Source organism: Falco punctatus (genome assembly GCF_963210335.1).
Source record: "Falco punctatus genome assembly, chromosome: 7".
NCBI classification, from domain to species: domain Eukaryota; kingdom Metazoa; phylum Chordata; class Aves; order Falconiformes; family Falconidae; genus Falco; species Falco punctatus.
The window spans coordinates 53,420,103-53,441,282 of NC_137587.1; the positions used below are offsets into that span (position 1 = coordinate 53,420,103).

Consider the following 21,180-nt stretch of genomic DNA (forward strand, 5'->3'; position numbering starts at 1 on the left):
GAGTCAGGCAAAGCAGCTGCCTCTAGTGCCGCGTGCTGTGAAGCGGAGGAAGGTCTATGGCACTGCAACTGCGTGAAACAAAGGGCTAGACACAAGCGAGAGTGAGCTGGGAGCCAGGATTGCAACTTTGGATTTCAGGCCTGTAGAACTTGGCAGGTCTCTGTAATTTTCAGTGAGAAATATGTGCACCCCAACCTCAACAAGTGTTCATCTTTTTCTCATAACATTCTTTAACTTTCTCTTTGGTTGCTCTCCCAACTCATTCCAGAAGGCGGCTTTCTGCAGGCTGTGTGTCAGACAGGGTGCCTCTGTCGCGTGTCAGGTCAGTGGGTTCGCTCGCTATTGAGTATTTTTTACTACTTTTACTACTCTAGGAACTCCTAGTGATCACTTTATAAAATGACAAAGAATCACTGTATCATATGAATACTTATCTCAATTTAGAAAGGGTAGGCACTTTTACAGATGCTTTACAAGCATTGATAAACCTTATTTACGTGATGTCTCTTTCCTGGTACCCTGCCAGAGATGTTCTCCAGCAGCATTGTGGTGTAAGCCCACTAGTAACTGCACTTTCATGCAAGTCTGCAGTACCAGTCATCTTCATGTTTTCTAGGGGGAGCAGTTGTTTGCTTACTGCTATTAAAGGGTTAACAAATTTCTTGAAAAGCATTTTCACAGTTCTGTGTTAGAGCAGATGAACTCAAGAGAAGTTCAAGCTATGTGAATTGTTTGGTTGGGGCAACAGCTCAGTTCTATCTGCTACCTTTGCTGGGAAGGTGACAGATCATTTCTGTAGAGATAAAAGATGGTATTTGGGATGGAGTACCGTGCCCTAATCTGAAAAGCACTGCAAGTGGATGAGAATCGGTGGGGGACAGCAGCTGGCTATCAACAAACATCTTTCCTGGGTGCTGTTGAGATCAGAAAACATTCAATGTCATGGCAAATGTCATGCACATATATGCTTACTATACTGTTCCCTTCCCAGACACGTAGCAGGAAGGGTCCATCCCGGATACCTGTGCCCCTTTGCTGGGGAGAAGTTTACAGTTTGAGCTGGCTCATAGGAGAGTTTAAGGACAGAACAGGACCACTCATCTTTCGATGTTGTCTGGGACATTTGCTAACCTGCCAGCAGTCCAGGGCTCAGTGTCCTCAGACATTTAAGAGGATGGGCTATTATTTCAGGGTTCTCTCAGAGATTATTGTGTTGCTAACCTTAAGCAAGACATGCTTGCAGAACCTGTGCAAATCAAAGGGCTTTAGTCTGAAATCATCCTGAATGATTTGGTAGCTTGGAAAATCAGAGACAAACATGCACAGAATCTTCAGACTGGCCTAAATTGTCTCTTAAACAGAACATTTACTTCACAGAAAATGGTGCTGTTACTCCATTATGCCTCTCCCAAATATTTAAAAAAAACCCAAAAGTATTTCCTCTGGCAGGACCTGAGCTTTAGGCTATAGATCAAACAGGTTCAAACATTTTTCTGGCCTCCCCTGCCCTACCACCACCACCACCCCCCCTTTTAGCAATTTTTTTGATTGATTCCTTTATATTCCCATCAACATCCACTCGTATTGTATTTCAGTGTGGTCTGGCCAGCAGTCTTGATACAGAGACAAAAATCTTTAGTCTTGTTTAACCAAGCTAGTAAGAGATGCATATTTTCATCCTGAAGTGTGCGGTTGTCCTTGCAATGCGTTACAGAAGTTTTGTTTCAAGAGTTTTGGAAGTTTCCATCACTAAATAAGTATTTAAATGCTACTTCATTGGCTTTGAGCTCTGTTAGCTCTTCTTTGCTGGAGCTGCAACTAAAATCCATGTCCAGCATGTAGCAACATCAATCTTCATCCCTCTAATGTACCTGCGTGCAGCAGGGAATGGAATTAGGATGACATGCAGTAACGTAGAGCACGTTGCAGCTGCCTTTGGTTCTGCAGAACTTTGTCCTTATGACTGTACTGCTGGGGAATGCAGCTGGTTTTTGCATTGCTGAAATCTGGCCGACTCTGTAGCAACATCCAGGCCTTCTTGGACACTTCATGATAAAAATACAACACTGCTAGTACTCCTGCTTTTATTATTAGTGGAGGTGCAAGTACTAAAAATACTTCTTGCTTTCACAAGAATTTAAGCATAGACAGTGCTGCAGGAACTCCTTTCTGTCTGTGTCTCGTTTGCTTGATTTGTATCTGGAATTGAAAATAGCCAGGCCATTCCCACATAAATAAATCTTTGAGACTTCCATGATGTTCCCCTCAGTCTCAGCTTTGATGTTTTTTCTCTTAGGCCTTTGCTGGTTTAGTGGCACAAAAAAAAAAACAAACCCTGCAAAAATGTGAAGTTGGATGTAGGTGGTGCAGACAGAAGTTAGCACAGAGCTTGTAACAACAGTGGGAGGTGTGAACTACTGCCTTTACCTCTGTTGGGTGTTAGCTCAAATATTCAGCAGTGGTGCCTAATCATGTATGTTAAGTATTTAGTTCCTTAAAAAGAATGAAAAGACAAGAGGCCACAGAGCTTCATGGTGTCTGATGGGCAGCCTCTCATTTTGATGGCTCAAGCTAGTGGCATTTGGGAGTTGTTTCTGGTTGTTGGAATTAAGAAGTCGTCCAATGTTAAGCTTTGGCAGGATGGGAGCCATGGAGCAGGGGTGATAGATGTTTTGGCAGCTCTGAGGTGTAGTTTATCCTGTAGGTAGAAATCCTGTTGCCCTTTGTCTACATTCCTACTCTCACTATCCTCAAACAGGAAAGCATTAAGACACCTCCAAGGCTGAAATGAGATACTCCTTCCTGAAGTCCTGAACACTTCTCAGTTGGTTGGTTGGTTTATGCTTCTCACTTTCTTCAGTCCTTTAATAAACTCCATTTTGAACCTGATCAAATAGGATTATACGTACCAATCTGTGGATATGGGAAGTGAGGAAGGTGAAAACAAGCTGCTTTATAAAGGAAAAAGAAACAGCATCAAAATCACTTTGTTTGGGTCCAGTACTACAGGTGATTCTTTAACAACTGCAGTTGTTCATTTTTATTTTTTTTTTTGCAGTATGCTGGTTTTCTACATTGGAAGAGTTCTTTCCTGATGGTTTTGGTCCTTTAAAAAAAAAAAAAAATATTTAGCATGTTAGGGCCGTACTATGTTGTATGCACACATCAGGTACATGCTTTCTCCATAAAGCTGCTTACCCAACACAGAGTTTGAAGGTCAACAAGAGATTTTAACTGTACAATGGGGGTTAGGTACTTTCTTAAAACTTGGCCAGCACAATACAGAGTTAGTATTTTATTACTAGGAGCACAAAAGCATCATTCTGTCACAAATATTAAATAGCAAAAAAAAAAAAAAGTTTCTTTAGCAGTCATCCATGGTGTTTTGGATAATAGTATTTTCCTGGTGTTAGGAATCTGAACTGTTCTAAAGATGCTCACAAATTAAGGCCAGCAAGTACTTAGTTTCACATTTTCCTAAAACTGCTTATTTTTCATTCTGCAGAATTACATGGAACTTAATATGATTGTCTAAAATATTATTTATTGGGTTTAAGTTCTCTGCTGTAAATACTACTTACTATGCTAAAGCTGTTTCTACCTGTAGAATAGTCTATGGGTAATTTTCATAGCTGTGCAAACTACTTACCTCCTCGTATTTGTGCACTTTTTTTGTGTTTTATTTTTCTAGAAGCGAATATGTTAAAATGCATAAACCTATTTCCCTGAATCTCATTCTCTGTTTTATTAAGTGTTTCATTTTGTGCATACAATTTTGTCGCACTCCACCCACCTTTCTCAGTCTGTGGTATTTATCAGAAGCCTAGCAAGTTAAAAAATCGGAAAGGAAGAGTTTAGCCTGTCTTACCTACTGCAGTAACTGCTAGGCTTTGATCATCTAAGTCAGGAGGGGCCCCCTGCATGCTTGCAGCAGCTTTATCTATTTCTCGAATGCAGTCGGTCAGACTTGTCGTTCTATAAATAAGAACCGCTCTGCTGTGGGGACCACAAAACAGTCCATAACCCCCAGATTTTTCGATGAAAGATCATATTTCATAATGGTAGAAATTTAGGCCAGGTGCTTAAAACAAACAAAAAAATGTAAATAGAACCCCACTTTTAACATTTTTTTTCTTTGCCCATAAAGCCTCTACATTAAAAAAACAAACAAACAACAAAAAACAGAAAATGTTTATCTAGTAAGAATAGACTTTAGCCTAGAAATTCAAAAGTTGACTAAAAGCTTGTGTTTCTGCTCTCTTCTGTCATCCTTTTTTCTTGTGATTTTCTTGAGACTTTATCTTATGATTTTATAAATCAGCCGGAGCTGGTTGTGTCTGGCATTTTATACAGGCCTACTACAAACATCCTAGTTTACTTTTTTTTCATTGGTAAGTGGAATTATAAGCCACAGAATCCTCTAATGCAGGGTCTGCAGGAGCTTAGTGTTCTTCCATTGATAATTTACAGTTAAGAATAATGACCCTTCCACTCTTTCATTGATTGCCATTTTATAGTTTTTTTGTAAGGAGAAATCCAATTGATGGACTGATTTCTATTGCGTGTAACCTCTGTAGCATAAATCGTTTTAAATAGATAAATCCCGTTTCTTGGGCAGTACTTTACATTTCACTCTAGATGTTTTCCCTGTCCCTGACAGCTATAAGGATATTGTAAGAGAGTTATGACGGGAAATACACTCCATTAAGAGTTTATTCTTCAAACGTTAATACAATTTTCTTGAATACGTTTCTGAAATTACTGTAGAATTCGATTTTCAAATAAACCCAGCCGCATTTTTTGTTACTATTGTCTCACAAAAACCTGTACTAAGTGTTGCCATGAACAGGAACTTCATGCGTCTGCCTGTACTTGGGTCGCATTTCGACAAAGGATTTATGTGATCGTTTTTCAAGCATGTACTTGAAGATTGCAGTAAGTGCTTATAGCCAAGCCTGACCTGTTCTGTGGTGTTGACTCAGAACCCTGCTGGCGATAGTAGTAGCAAGCTGATTTCTCTCTCAGTGAGACTATGGTTGCATTCTCTGCTCCTTCCAGGTGGGTGATAAAGATCTCGTGTATTCCTTTTCAAATCTGAAACGACGACAGTGAGAATATTCTCTTCTTTGGTGGTGCTGGAGTGCAGTTCATGTCCTTAAATTTACTGACAGTGTTTGAGGAAATGCTTTTTATTTTGTTTAAAACCAGGGGCCAAGCAGTTGCAGAGTTTAATAACCCAAGACAGGGTTATTAAACAGACATGTGAAAGGTCTTTTAGGACACTGCAACAAACTCCGAAAACCAGAGTGACTGTTGAAAGAAAGAGGAAATTGGTTTTGCTATTGGACATGGAACCATGCAATAAGAGAACAAGTGTCATAATAAGAGAACAAGTGTAATATGCCACTTCGAAGCTGTTGCAGTTTTCTTGCATGGAAGTATGAGGGCTTTAACGTGCGGGCTTCCACCATTCTACATTACTTTCTTTGACTGCATTATAAATACTTCTGTGTACCATCTTTTTTTACCTCAATGTGATTTTCAGTCTTTTTTTTTAAGTCCATCACCAAATTTGAAGTAACATCTTGGACAACTAACAATGATAGGAACATAGCAGGCAAAAAATTCAGTCTAAACCTCTAAACGCAGCAGTTGGCAGTTAACAGTTCTTTGAGCCTGAAAACTGAGTGAAAAAGGCAGGGCCTTGCACCTTTTGTCTTGAGGATGATTTGCTTAGCAGGGTCTCCCTCTTAGTGGTTGTTTTTCACCTGTTTCCAAATTCCTCATTCCAGAGCCTTCTACCTGAAAAGTTCCAAGCAAAGATTCAAGAAGTTTTAAATAAGTGTATATATAGTGTTCCAGGAAGCTTCAAGAAAATGATGAGATTGATTTAGTGTCCCTTCGGACAACTCATTTATGAGTAATACATGCCGGTTCCTGGAGATCAGGAAAAAGTAAAGTAGCAGCACAGTAAAACCCTCTATCTATGTGTGTACTTAAGAACACATAATCTTCATAAGGGCCCTGTCCCAAAAGTAAAAGGCTAAGTTTATCTTTGCAAAGACTGTAAAATTGGATATTGGAAGTGAGAAGGAGGGGAAGGGGATAAAAAAGAAAAAGGAAAGAAAGAAAAAGAAAAAAAAAAGTCACTCCTGAAATTCTGTGTTTGTTCCATAGGTTTTAAAATCATTTGGTTTTGCCTGCTGAGTTTTTTTTTTCTCTGCAATAGAAAGTTTCAGGTAAGCCCTGTTGCATTTCCCCCCCCACACACCCTTACAGGACATGAAATTCACTCTACTAGATAAACGTACTTATTTCATTATTCCCTCTTCCCCCTTCAAAAATTGCTTGTCTCTTTGCTGTCACTCACGAAGAACAAAGATTTGCTTCCTCACTCACGTACTTACCTTGCAGGGTCTGGAGAAAAGTTATGTGCCATTTGCTCACCGTGTGCCCCAGGAAACCTTCAGAAGGCTCTTCGTTTTTTTGTCTTTGTGTTTTGTTTTGTGTTGGGTTTGGTGTTATGTTGTGGTATTTATTTTTTTTTTTTAATGAAGTGAAAAAGGAAGAAAAGAAGGGGTGAAAGAAGTCAGGTGTAAAGAAATCTTGTAAGAAATGGAATTTGATTGTTTCTAAAAAGTTATAACTGTTTTCCCCTTAACTCTTAAAATTTTCTTTTAGCTCCTCTTTAAAAGCATAAATACATGTGCACAGACACTGTGGTGTGTTTAATACTATGATAGTAATGTCTTTTCCATGTCTTTCCATAACTTTTGCTATCTTATAAAACTTGAGATTTTTTATGGCTGGGGGGGAAGTAAAAAACAGAGTAAAATGCATAATAGATACTGGCTTTTTTTTTTTTTTTAAACACACTTGGAACTTTTTGTTCAGCAGCATGCACGTCTGTGTGATTTCACTGCCTGCTGCCTAGGCAATGGCAGGTTCTCCAAAAATCCTGATCCTGTTCAGCAGGAAGCTGTCCAAGAGCACTGGGAGCAGGGCTAAAGGCAGCCGATGAGCACGTAGGACCAAAACATCAGAGTTTTTGGAACTTTTCCTTGGAAAGGCTTGCATGCTCCAAATGCTAGACTTGGGGATGAAATATGATTCGGAGCACGGATCTCAGTAAGAACCAAGGCAATGGAAAATAAAGTATGCGGGAGACTAAAGTGTAATTAAAAGTTCAGTGGTAACTGTTTTCAGCAAAATGTTGTCTTGTTCAGAACCAAGCAACAGTTCAGGTAACTGCTGAAGATATACAGAGCATTTTTCCTGGCACTGGGTAGTAGATTATTTTTGTTATTCTCAAGTAGAGTGACGTTTGTAACACCAGGAGTCCTTTTGCAACTATTGCTCTTGTTGCTTGAGACAGGACAGAGATTGGACAAACATTAGAGAAGAAATGAAGAAACAAAAATAATTGTTTTAACACTCTCATTCACCTGAAAGAGATATACAAGAAGACAAAGAATTATTTTCTTGTTTCTTGAGTGTCTAGAAGATTAAGAGCTGAACCAGTCATGCGTAATGGTGGAATCAGTACTTTAAATATTTTTAATGCTTCTGATAGTCTCCTAGCAGTTTTAAGGGAATAACTGTGAACATGTGGAGACTGTAAGTCAAGGGTAAACTGCTATGAACATGCCAAATGTTTTTGAATATTGCAGGTATTAGTGTGAGGCATTCCAGAAGCTAGATTCATGAAGTATTTGTTGCTTGACTGCGAGGCAACATCAGCTGCCCTTTCTTCTCCTACAATGGCATTTGTCCCACACCTGAAGTTTCACGGTATTTAGATTTTTCAGTTCCAAAATCAGTGAATTACTCTTAAATACTTGAATATCTTGTTCAAGATCACACACTAATAACGTGGCCAAGATAGGAGGAGAGCCAAGTATTTTGGCTCATTATCCTACACTCTAACCTTTACACTGCACTTGCCACTTCTATTAATAATTATCAAATCTTTTTTATCAAAGCAGGCAGTTCCTCAAATAGAATTATACTTGGTGATCTTTTATAGAGATACCAATATTTGGTACTGCTGGTACAATTCCCAAGGATGGGATATACTTAATTGAAATAAGATAATTTTAGATGAATAACTGAAAGAAAATATTTCCTCATATTTTTAATCTAGATCAGCTAGATAATGATACTTTTCCCATTCTGGGGAAGCAATAATCCAATAGTTCAAGCCTGATAGCAAAACTGGAAGGAACTTCCTTGAACTAGGCTCATTCCCAGTGCTCACTTGAATGAATCTTACTGTAGATACTGGTTTTTTGGTTGTGGGTGGTGTGGTTTTTTTTCACTGTTGGCTCGGGAACAGGTCCCTGAGCAACCTGATCCAGTGTCAGTCAGCCATGCCTTGAACAGGTGTTGCACCAGATGAGCCCCTGAGATCTGTTACTCTGTATTGTCAATAGGAGCAGAATTAGATCCCCAGTTGTGTTGTCCTGTCTTACAGTTCCTCTTATTAGTCCTTTTAAACAAACAATCTTTCAAGATTTAAACTGATGCTAAAAAAGTGATTAAGCAATTTTAAGGTAAATATTTTTTTATCTTGCAACAATCACTCTTTTTGTGTGTGTTTCTCTGAAATAACATTTACTTTATCTATTACTAATGGAGTTTTAAAATGTATGAGTAATCATTAACTCAATGCAATTAATTTCACCCATGATTTTTTATTATTATTATGGCTGTAGTTGAAAAGAGCCAAGCAGCTGTGACAAATTTGGGTAAGGAAATTAACCTGACACTCCTTAATTCTCCATGTTTGTTCTAACTGTGTTGTAGTGTGTGCTGATTTATTTTTTAAATTTTTTTATTTTTAATCTGTCATGGGAGGCTTGCTTCATACAATGCCGTGTAGTGAAGAAAGAAAGCTTTATAAGTGCACACCCAGGTCAAGCTCAAAGCTTGACGGGCTTCAGGTTTTCTGGCTATTACATACAAACCTGTCACTTGATAACAGGATCGTTCCTAGGTGTCAGGCTGGTGCAAAGCAGTGATTCCTTGAAAACTGCCAGTGTTTCAGGTAAAGGATCAAAGAGGAAGACAAAGCTAACCTCCTGCCTAATAAAAGCACTTTATGGAAGTTTCGGGACACAGCAATGTACTCATTTCAGGTGCAGACTACAACCTCACCTTAATGTGAGATCGCCTGATTCTGCTAAAACTATCACCGCCGCAATACTGAGAACAAGAAGCAAGGCTCTTAGCTCAGTAGCCATTTCCAAAGTGTCATTTAAATCTGTTCAGGATCGATTAGGAGAAAAAATTTGGAATTAATAATTAATCTAGTCATAGGATCCTCGTCTACAGTGGTGATTTCAGTTTTGCTTATAGAATCACAGCACCAGTTTTAGAAATGTATGGGTTTTCTTAGAAAGTTTCTTTAGTGGAGAATGTCTAATCACAGGGCAGAAACTCGGAGTGCATTAACAGGAAATCTACGGCTCTGAGGAACTGTGGTGTGAACACTTCTGCAAATCCTCCACTATAAAACTACAAGGGGGGAAAAACACCTTTTCCAAGTTGTAAAAGTTGAAAATGGTGACTTAAGGGTAGGTTTGGTTTCTAACTCCACTATAATTCTTCATAAAAAGGCTTTTGTTGGGCTAGTAATTTGAAATCAGCTTCTCAATACCTAGACCTTAGCAAAGAGGTCAGGTGAGTTGTGATGAAATTCAGAGATCAATAAAGGAGAAGACAGCTGCAAATGTTTATTCAAAGGATGCTTGCTTAGCCTGGACAGTGGATGCTGTAACCAATGTACTCTAAAGCAGTACATTTCTTAACTAAAGAGAACTATGCCCTTTCTACCTTCCCTTGGTCTCCTTTACCAGGGTAATGCAACTGCTGTGCCAGCTGACTTCATTTCAGCGTATCTTGTTAGCAGCTTTGCCTCCTACAATCCTTACATCTATTCTTTTCATGTTTTCATGAAGAAGATATCAAGGTAGCATCCAGCACGTGCCCTCCTTGAAAGTGATTTTTCTCATGGTCAGATAGAGGAGGGTGCAGCATCTTGCGCTGCAAGTATATTTGTGTTTTTTCCAGCACAGCTGACTCTAGTCCTGTTCATCTGTGGTTATTTAAAGAAGGACCTGGAAGGCATCCGCTGAGATGGATTTGGGGCCAGTTAGTAGGACTGTTGTTTTCTCAGGTTATTATGCAGGGTATGGTATGTGAAACACCACCTCAAGACTGCAGTATTTGGGTTACAGTTTCAATGATGGTTAGGCTACGCTGCAGCAGGGGAGCTTTGCTGTACTACTTCAGTGCTCCTTGGGCTGTAGTAGTTCCTTGTCCTGGAACAAAGGAAAAATAAAATCACAGTATGCTTTCTGCTGTTTAGTTTAGTGAAAACTACATGAGAAGGATGGTGTTTAGTGATGGCGCTCATGTGAAGCACCCAGGCTCACTTCCCCGAGAGCTAGGCAGGCTGCTCAGTCTCTCTGTGCCACGTTTCCCTAGCTTTCAAGTGAGTAAGACTCTCGTCTGTGGTTTGCCTTGCTTTTGCTTAGCTAGGCTACCAGCTTTAAGGGATGGTGGTTTTCACTTGTCGTTTGTACTGGGCTGCATTATGGCTCTTGGTGATTTTTCTCAGGCCTCTTAAAAGCCACGGTTACACGACTGCTACTTCTAATTTTTAGAAGGGTTCCAAAAACTTGCGCTAATGTAGAAAATAACAGTTGTCTAGCTGTTTTCTGATTCCTTACAGGTCAGTAACATCTGATGAAAATGTGTGGTAGTTGCAATCCAGTTGTTAGTGAACAGATGTCTCTCTCTTGGAAAGTGCCTCTGCAGCTGGACCCTTTCCCTGGCAGTTTCATCAGCAAAGTGAGATATAGGCATTCCTCTTCCTGGTTACATACTTGAGGAAGAATTGCTTTTGATCTCTTATTAGCAGAGTGAAACTTTAAAAAAGGATGAAATCAGTATACTTTCTAAAGATTAACACAACAGAGAAGCCCTCTGTTCTGAAGAATGCAGTTGTGCATTTTGAACATCTACTCCTGTAAGATATTAAGTCTCCATAAAATATCATTTGTCCCTGATCCAGCAGCTGACCAAAAAAAAAAAAAAAAAAAAAAAAATTGTCTTTGGTACAAATCTGCAGCTCTTCAGGATGTGGAGAGCTTTGTGAGTGTGTTGTGAATTGGTGTGCTAAAAATAGTGACCCTGTAATACGCTGTTAGAACTTTTTGGATAAACTCAAGAGATGAATTGGTGGATTCCTATGGATGTCAACTGAAACTGTTCAAATCAAAACTGTGTAAGGATAGATTAGAAATCCTGAGGGTTTCAATAGTTGATACTGAATGCTTATCTTTGCTTAGTCAAATATTTGTTTGTTAGACATGTTTTCTGCAAACTGTAGAGATCTTTTTCAATATAGTACATTGCAATTTACAGTGGAAGTCTTTACGTAAAGATCTGAGGTTCCTTTGGATTTTTGCTGAAGATGCTGTAGGGCCTTTTAGATGGGATTTATTTCTTTGTGTCTCTTAAGACCAAACCCTTGTGAAGCAGGGCTTTTAATGCAGATATTCTGGTTCGTTGTGGTTCAAATATATGCAGCTTTCCCAGGGTTTTTGCTAATTTCTCCAGGTAGCCCAAAGAGGTTTTCCTAAAATACAAGATTGCTTGGATACAGAGTGCTTATGCATTTGTTGGTCTTTGAAAGTGTATAAAGGGTCTATATGCAGATCTCTGTTCAGCCACAGACACGCAAGTGAATGATGAGTTGGAAAGCGAGCCAGTTGTATCACTATTGTAGAGAATGAAAGAAAACTGAGTGGAGTTGTAGGGCTCTCCTGTATCTCCGATTTGTACTCAGGACAGCTGAAAAATAACTGTAAATAAGGAAAAAATACTGAAAGGAATACACTGGTGCTAGCTTTAAGATTTAGGTCCCTGAAATCAGAAAGAGGCATTTGAATAAGTATAACTAGCATTTGAAGTGACTTTGACTGCTGCTTCTGCCAGTTGACTGCTAGCTCTTGGACCCTGGCTTGCTGATCTGTGGGGGGCACATAGTAGCTAGCTGAAATTTAGTTTAGGGGGAGAGTCTGGTTATTTCATTGTTGTTTTTTAATAATTGTTGTGATCACACCCAGAGCAATAGTCAAACTAATGCCAAAGTGTTTAGTGTAAAAACAGTCTTTGCCTTGTTTCTAGTCTACAATTCATGCCCTCTAAATGAGAGGGGCAGAGCAAGCAGAAACCTCTAGAGAGCTGGGTTTTGGAAGTCAGTAAGCAATTTACAGCAGCCTTTGCTTGTGAACATGGATTGCCTCTTGCACCCAAGTACACGTTTTCAGAAGTTTTGCGTGCTCATGGGGCTTTGACTTCTGATCCAAAGGGGTTTTCCTATGGTCTTATCATGAAGGTGACCAGAGCATATTACAGTAATGAAAGGAAAATGTGAGTTTAAAATACGCTCCCTGCTCTTGTATGGGCCTTTTCGGCACCATCAACAGAACCACAGGGATCTGGACCACTGAGAAATCTGCCCTTCTGTTTCATTGACTTCTTTTCAAACCTTTCAACAGTTAGAGGCAAAACAGGTTCAAGTAGAAATTATTCCCAAGGATTCTATGGCAAAGTGACTTTGCTGAGTATTTATGAATGCCACAAGTTTAATATCCTGAACAAAAGAATACATGTCTATACTAGGAAAATTATCTTTTGCTGATATTAAATGTCAGCGGTATTGCAGCAGAATCACAGATGAATGTGGGTTTGCTGCCAGCGTACACAAGGACCAAGTCTGGTGGGAACCGGCGTTAATCTGGCACTTTCTGCACTTAGCTTGCCGTTGCGTCTTCTTCTGCACTCTGAACCAGCAATAAGTAATTTCTGCAGTATAAAGAAGGATAAAGAGACTGATCAGAAAATGCCATGAGGAAAAAAAAATAATATCTGAAGTCAAAGCAGTAAAGCGGGACAACTGTTGATGTGATTTCGTAGTCCAGTTGCCTAAGGAAATCGGTGAGGCAGCTGCTGGGAGGGGAGTGACTGCCCTCACAGCGGCTTTCTGAAAGTCTGCAGATGCCGTTACACATTCTGAAGAAGCTCAGTGAATAAAAGACTACTAAATGTGGGTTTTGAAGGTGTTAAAATAGTTGTATTGGGACTTCCTTCAAATTTTGAAGTTGTCAGGAATGGTGATGTAGTTTGACAATTTGAACGCAAATCTCAGCACAAGGTACTATGTTTTACATCAGTACTGCTTAGTACGAGGAGTAAAGTGAAGATCTGCTAGGGTGCGGGATGCAGACAGCTGGCAGTGAGTTGAGTAGCTGGTGTATAAAGGAATCGCTCAGGGTTAGTGCTGATGGGTTTGGTGCACTTGTCTTGAAGAAATCGGTGGAAGAAAACTGAATGGGCAGGGGGATGACATTCGGCACAGAAGTTTTAAAAATGCTTTGTGAAATACGCAGCACTAGAGAAAACTGCAAAAGGCTTCCATGTACAAAGTGAAGTCAGAGGCTCAGGCGTGGTGACAGGTGGAGCAATTGTCAAATGCTCAGTAACGTGTAGTGGAAGGAATAATTTTTGCCTGTCATACATAAAGTGGCTGCAAAGCTTAGGAAAAAAGATGAAATATTGTAAATGACTCAATGAATTTATCTTCTCAATATGAAACAGCAATCAAAGAAGCAAGCAAGCTGCGCAGATGTTTATAGAAAGGAACAGAAAGGAATACTGAGCTTATTACAATGCGTTGAGAGTGGAGCGTGCTGTGGCTGCACCCCTGTGTTACTAGGAAATGGAAGGGGAACAAAGTGACCTCAAGTCCCAGAAAGACCAATGTGAGAGGCAAGTAGGGTTGTTACTGTTGGAAAGAAGTGAGAAGGCCTGCCTGCTGTGGTTCTAATGAAGTGTGCTCTGAATAAGCCCACCTGTATTTCTTTTCTCTTTTTCCATAACACATGGACAAGTATTTTCAAACAGATCGGAAAGCGGTGCTTTTACAGTTGCTTTTTTTTTCCTTATTTTTATTTTTTGTGTATGAACAATAAAACTTGTCACCATCAGAGCTCAGTGAGGCCAAAAGAACTGCTGAATTTCTGGGCTTTTTTCCGAAGCACTATCATTAGTCATAGCAGGAGGAAGAACAACAGCACATTTGACTGAACGACTAGCCTGATTTACATTGGCACTTCCTATATTTCAAAATCCATTTGAGGTGCAAGGTGATGGCATTTCTATTAGTGTTATATACAAATCTTAATTCCTGGGCAAACTCCCCTCAATTTAGTGCATATATCAAACATTTATTTAGAGGCATTTACTATCCCATTCAATATTCTACCAGTTCTTACTGAAAGGCCTTAATATCAAAACGTTAGTCTTTTAAAAAGCAGGTATCTTGCTTTAAACAGTATTTCTTTAAACTCTACAAAGCAATTATTCTTGAAAATTCCAGGTCAGTATTCATCTTATTAACATAGACTAAAGCTTCACAGTATATTAGGGTAGTAAGTTATAGGTACTCAGTTTTTAAAAGCTTCTAAATAAGGATTGCAGCCTGGCTCTGCTGTTTAGAAACTCTCACTAAGTTCAAGACACCAGGATTTGATTCATTGGTGCCATCCATACTGATCAGTATGGGTGTTTCATTGCAATTTATTGAGATGCAATTGCTTTTTAATTCTTGTGAGAATTCTGTGAGAACAACGATATGTGCTTGCTCTTGCTAGAGTGAAATGGAAGCCACTGACTGTTTATTTGGACTTTCAGAATATGGTATCTGACTTTGGCTTGTTTCAACACTGGAAAGAGTTTGAGAACAGTTTTTCTCTCTGCTTGGTTTACATATTCACAGCTACAGTGAGGGCATGTTATTGTCAGAAGGCTGTCATCTGATGGGTTGAATTACAAACAGTCAGGCTAACGATTCTTTGCTGTTTAGGTTCTTGAAAGGGTTGACATCATTAACATTCCTAGAATTGCATGTATCATAAACTATAGCACGGGAAGATTAGAGGGGAAAGAGATAAGGGTATATATTTGTCATCATTCACTCATGTACATTAAGTTTCGATTGCAAAGTGTGCAAATAAAATGATGTACTTATGCTCCCCCGCCCCAGACAGTTGGGTTTTGTGCTCCAATGGCCAGCACAAAGTTCTCTGATCTCCATGATTGCTCTGTCCTGCTCCTTCCATATGCCAGAATAAAAGAGGATGAGAGGTAAATGCAAGAAGACATAGTTGCATCTCTTGGATGTTCCATCATACAATATGCTGTTCTGACTTGTGCCAAAGGACCAGTACACGAGTAACCCAAAATAAGAACTTACTGAAAGTTATTCATTTCTTGGTTGTATAGAAGGAAAAGGGTCAGTGAGTCACTTCTGACATTCTGATGTGGTCAAGATCAGTTGTGTCACTCGTACTTGGTCACTACTCAATACTTAGTGTAGAAATAGTCAAATACGCTAGGAAATAAACCAATATTTTGGTGCTTCCAGAAGGTCTAAATATGTTTCTTCCATCTTCCAGTGGTGCCAGTGCTTTCTCAAAAAGCTACATTCTCTGATTGTGAGAAAAATAGCCTCCTTAATGCCTTCAGATACCTAGAAAACTACTGCGAAGCAGAAAGAATAATGTGTTTTCAGGTTTTGATAGGAAAGGAAAGAAAGGGCTTGAATTGCAATAAGATAAATCCTGCTTAGTTTTGGCTACTGCTTAGTTAGGGATAACTTACTACTGTGGCAGGTTGTAAAATCTCTGTAACTTGGTCTTTTAAGAACAGCTCTAACAGAGAACTGTCAGGTAGACCTGATCCTGCTGTGGGGCAGAAGGGAAGTTCCCGGAGTCCCTGCCATTAACATTTTCTGTGATTCCATGATTGCAAGATTCATAGCCTCTGTGGGTTTGGTTATTCAGCCTATCTTTGAAGTAGAATTATTGGGCAATTTAGTAACATAGACACAAATGAAGACACTAGAGAGACAAGGAGTCATAAATTTAAAGAGATTAAGAAAGTTATAGCTCTTTTGATTAAATATAAGAAATACAGTGAGATTGCAAGGACAGTGCAGAAATAGTTTAGTCTGTGTTTAGGTGCCAGAATGTCTGCACATAAGCTTTGGGGAGTTATTTCTCTTTGCTGTCCATAGCTGATGCTTACTAACTCCAGCTGTGACAAAATTCTCTCCTTAGATTAATGACATCTAGACAAATTCCAGGAAGGAGGTGAATTTGGATGTGAATTTAGTATCTGTTGAAGACAAGGAAAAGAGTTAGTCGACCTAAAATGCTAAAATGTAGGGTAGTTTTCCAGGCAAAATTAAAACATTGCTTCTGTTCTCTGAATTCAAAAACTAGAATGGGCTAACAATATGTAGTATAGGAACAGTCTGGGTGGGCAGAGGAATGGCCTACCTCCATCAGTGTTTCCAGTCAGTGACTTCTATTATGTGTATGAGTAGGGCATAATACTACGCAATTTATGATGGTACTGAGAGGCTAACTTGGTGACTTAAGCTCCTATAACCTATTGTTCTTCAGGGATATTGCAAAATATATATCAAATTTCTGAAGTCATGTTTCAGGGTGTAGTTTATTATATAACAATCCTCAACTGGTAGTTGAGGTTATTTTTGTATTACAGGCCTTGAGAAATAACTTCTGCATTGAACATAAAGTACACGCCATTTTTGATCAGCGTCATCTTCATATATCATAACTTTGATAACAAATCAAAGGGTACAGGGAAAATGGGTAATATGCACACTTGGCCGGTGCTGAGGGGTTTGCTTTTGAAAACCTTATTAGAACTGTGTGACTTGACAACAGGTTCCACATCTCCCATTGCCTGGCAGTTGTGAGGGGGGATAAATGGTGCTATTTCCCCCTTGATTGCTGAACTTTTCTGTTGACCCTTCATTAAGGGTGAATGAGCACGTTAGTGGCTGGTAAAGCAGTGCACTGGCATGAAAAGCAATGTGTTGGAGGTAGAAAAAAAACCTGTTGACATTTATGTACTGACAACAGCGGTGGGTTTCTTTTTTTGTTTGTGTTGAAAACCAACAATGCTGTAAAAGAACAAGAATTGCAGCCTCAAGAGTTTTTATGTGTACGGCCCTATGACAGTGAGTATCCACAGTCATGGGAGAACAGGGAGGGTACAGAAATGACTACTGGAGTAAATTCTGAGGAGGGAGTGTGAGGAGCTAGACCTGGCGCTCATATCTGCTTTGTGAGCCAGCACTGACAGTGTGCTGTAGTGGGTAGAACTGTTGCAGCAATTTATCATATAGAAAACAAATCAGGCCAGAATTATCTAACCAGCTTTCTGTGATAAAAATATGTCCAGGCTCCTTTTTCAAAACTAAAAGGGTTGCAGCGATGTCAAGATTAGGAGTAAAATCTCTGTCTTTGTGTGTGTGTATATATTTATGTATCTCTTATTTTCCTTTAAGCATTTTCCCTTACGAGAGAGTAGATGATAAAAAAAAAAAAAAAGGATAAAGAAGCATAGGAGTAAGAAATGGGGACTACTTCAGCAAGAGTTGGCACTTCATGTTGGCACCCTGGAAAGCTTTCAACAACTAGGATTTTTTCTTTTTATTCCATCCCCCGTGTGGTGTCCCCCCGTCCCCATTTCAAGCAGTGGCAGTTGTTCAGGATGAGCTGGCAGAAGCTTTCTAGACAGCATCAGACCTTGGATGAAAATCCGTCCGTGGGAAGTGAAGCAGGGGAGGAAGCTGATACAGATGTTTTCCGTCACTTTTGATTGACTTACTGTTGAGTTCGTCCTTCGGCACCTAGGGGACTGCAGTTCTCATCTGCTGCTTGGTGCTCTGGCTTCTCTCTCGAGGTGTGTGATTATCTGTAATACGTATCGGGGTTGTGACTCACCTTGTTCCGTTACAGCTGGGCTTTGTAAGTGCTCCTCTTGCCAAAACCACACTGCCATGTGCTATGAGCCAAGCGAAATGATGTAGGCAGGTGTGAATGTCTGTAGTAGAAGGCTTCAAAATGTGTCCATGCTATGTTTTAAAAGGCAATAGAAGAATCTTTTCAGTGTTATTTAGTCTAGGGAAGGCTTTTCCCGTCTCACTCCATGTCCTGTCACTTTCAGCCCTTCTGTCTTCCTCACCAGAAAAGAAGTACACTGTTATTCCCAGCCTGGGTACCCTGTCATGAAGAGAAGCGTGAGAATGCCGATTCAACGTGTGATTCCCACTACCCCATGCTTTGACGTCAGGATTTAAAAAGTTGGATGGTGTGTGTTTATGATTGTTACTGATTGTCTTGAATGTTACAGGTCTTTAGTGCTACATTTCAGAAGTTCACGGAAAAGTTCTCTTTCTCTCCTTTGAGCTAAGGGGCCTTTCATGACTGTTCTGATGGCTCTACTGGCCAGGCACCTAGGAGAAGCAAAATAGAAGAAAGAACATCTAGAATGCTTTTAGATTCCCTAGAGGGGAATATTTCCAAGGGAGAGCGAAGAAATAAAAGTCTGAAGAAGTAAATCTGCCTAAGTGATATTCTGAATCTCTATTTTATGTTGACTTTGTGTCAAGGAGCGTTGAAAGGGCAGAGTTATGACAGCCTTGGATGATGCGTATCTCATTTCCTAGAGTTCACTCATAACTGAGCCACCCCTGGAAAGCCAAGCTGAGTGGGGTTTGGGATCACTTTAAGACAGGGCTCTAGAAAAGAGATGGTTCTTCCACCCTGTCAAAAAATCCACTGATATGTGAGATCTTTTGATTTCTGTGGCGGTTACAAAGGTGTTCCTACATGCATTATGGATTTTGGTGTTTATGTTCCCCTATCTCCTGCAGTGAAATGGTATTATTTTCTGGAACATACTTAACAGTAAGTCTTCAGGCTTGATTCTTTTTTTATAGGTTCTTCCTATCAATTCTTCCCATCAAAGATGATCAGCTTTTGAAGTTTATGAGGATCTTCAACCAATAGCCATTCACTTTTTACAAAGCGACACAGATATATTTTCCTCTTTCTATTATAAAGATGTCTGCTTCTAAGTAATAATGCATGTAATCAAATCTTGTCTGATAAAACATGGGCCAGTAAATATGTCAAGATTTGATATTTTATAAGCTGTTCTAGGTTACATAGGGATGATGTGTGCTGCTGCTGAGGGGTCTGTTATAGCAGCTTGAATTCCACGTTGTAATTCTTACCTAGGCAACTAAGCAGTTATTTCGGGAAGATGTCTGCACATGGCCGTAATCTTACTCTGCCCTGTGCAAGACTGGGAAGATGGTCTTTGTCAGTTTATCCTGTAACTTCATGGTGAAGCAAGCAAGGAGGCAGTAGCTTTCTTGGCAAGTGAAGAATGCTGACCTCTTCTTCATAAGGTGTGCTTTAGGATCTGTACAACTGGCTTCTACATCATGTATACATCATTACTTGTAGCGTGGGGGCTTCTGATTTATCGCCCTGCTTGAGCAATGACCTTTCTCAAAAGTGATGTTGCTACAGTTGCAACTAGCAAGGTACAAAATCAGGGATGTGTTGCTCTGAATCACATTTTTTGGGTTTTGTTACCCATGGCTGTACGCTTCAGGGCACCATCTTTCTGAAGAGGAACTTGGTGCAGGAGGAGAGCGGGCAGGGTCTTTGGTCTTTGGCTTTACAGGCAGGCTGGGTGTCCTGCGGAACCTGATGAAGAAGAACTTGCTTTGCTTGTACAATTGCTTTCTGACTATTTAGGTGCTCCTGCTTCTGAACAGTGTGTGTGCAGCACACACTCCAGATAAAACTGAAACACTAGGCTATGGTACTTACTGCCTACAAAGATGCTCTCAACAGAACAGTTGTGGCTGATATAAATGACTTCATTAAATTTGAACCAATTTTGAACAACGCAGGGGATACTGATGTGTTTGCAGCCTAACACACCTTTTATTACCGAGATCAATAGCCCTTATTTTTATGCCTGGATCTCTCAACAGTAGTAGAAGTTGTATAGAACTTCATTTGCCACCAGGTGAAATAGACCTCATCCTAGCATATTTGGGAAAATTGTATCTATCTGTCAAAACACCCAATTTTGCAAGATACCAGGAAATTTTCTCTTCAAAGATATTGAGCCTTTTTAGCAATCAAAGTTCAATAGTCTCACTCTTCAACAGTAGTGATTCTAGCACTTCTCACAATTGAGACTTCTAGGGCAACTTTTGATGTTACTGTCCAAGCCCAGAGTAATATGAATCGGAAATAATCTGATGAGAAGAATTTAAAAGTAGTAGCACCTCCTATGAAACTGCCTGCATCTGGCTTCATTTATTTGCCCCACTTTTATTTCCCACTTATTTTTTACACAAGTGACCACAGAAGAAATTTCAGCTTTTTTTAGGCACTAAATGTTGTCAGTCAGTGTCTTTGGTATGAGTTTGAAATACTGTGGTGCATTCTGACAGACACACATCCCCTCCCCCCCCAAAAAAAAACCCCAAAAAAACCCCACCAACAATCCACCCCAATGTGTTTTAAAAGAAAGTTTGTCACAAATTCTATTTAATTATTCTGTTTCCAATTTTATAATTCTGGAACATTGTACTCCAATTGCTTTTTCATTGCTTCTAATCCGTTACAGCATTATAGTCTTTTCTGCATCAGTCTACTGTGATTATAAAGCAGAAGTGTTTCTGAATCATGTATGTTTAGATTTTGTTTGGTTTTTTCCTTTTTTCCCCAAATATTTTCATCTGGTGTCAGCAAAGTTCAAAAGACCTCATTATTTTTTGGGTTATCCAAAGTTTATGGTAAGTTTTCTTCTTCCTGCTGCTAAAGAAGTTCTTTTGGAGCTTGGTTTTACCTTGTACTAACAGTAATCTTGGAATTCCAAAAACTTTGCAATTATTTGTATTTCATGACTGTGATAAATTGTACTTTACAGTTTGAATCTCGACACTCTTCTGGGTTACATCTGGTTATCTTAGCAATTTGTAAAAAGCTGGTTTCGTGCTTAGAGACTTCTTGCTAATGTCTATCTTTTCTCCTATTAGGAAACAGTTTTTATTAAATACATGAAAAGTAGCGGGAAGAATCACTTTAATTCTGTCTTCCCTCCCCAACCTCCTTTCCCCAGCCCCCCCACCCCCCAACTCCTTTCTAGAGGGAAACTATAGGACAAAATTGAGAAAACCAGAAAAGTATAGAAAAAACAAAT

At 39.6% G+C, this 21,180-nt stretch overlaps 1 long non-coding RNA gene across 1 annotated transcript; it reads right to left on the minus strand.

The window, feature by feature from the left end:
- Positions 1-624: 624 nt before the first annotated feature.
- LOC308067370 lies at positions 625-20,452 on the minus strand. The gene is made up of 2 exons (XR_013929576.1): positions 5,711-20,452; positions 625-5,310 (listed from the first exon to the last, which is right to left on the minus strand). It is a non-coding gene; the product is annotated as an uncharacterized lncRNA (long non-coding RNA).
- Positions 20,453-21,180: the final 728 nt, after the last annotated feature.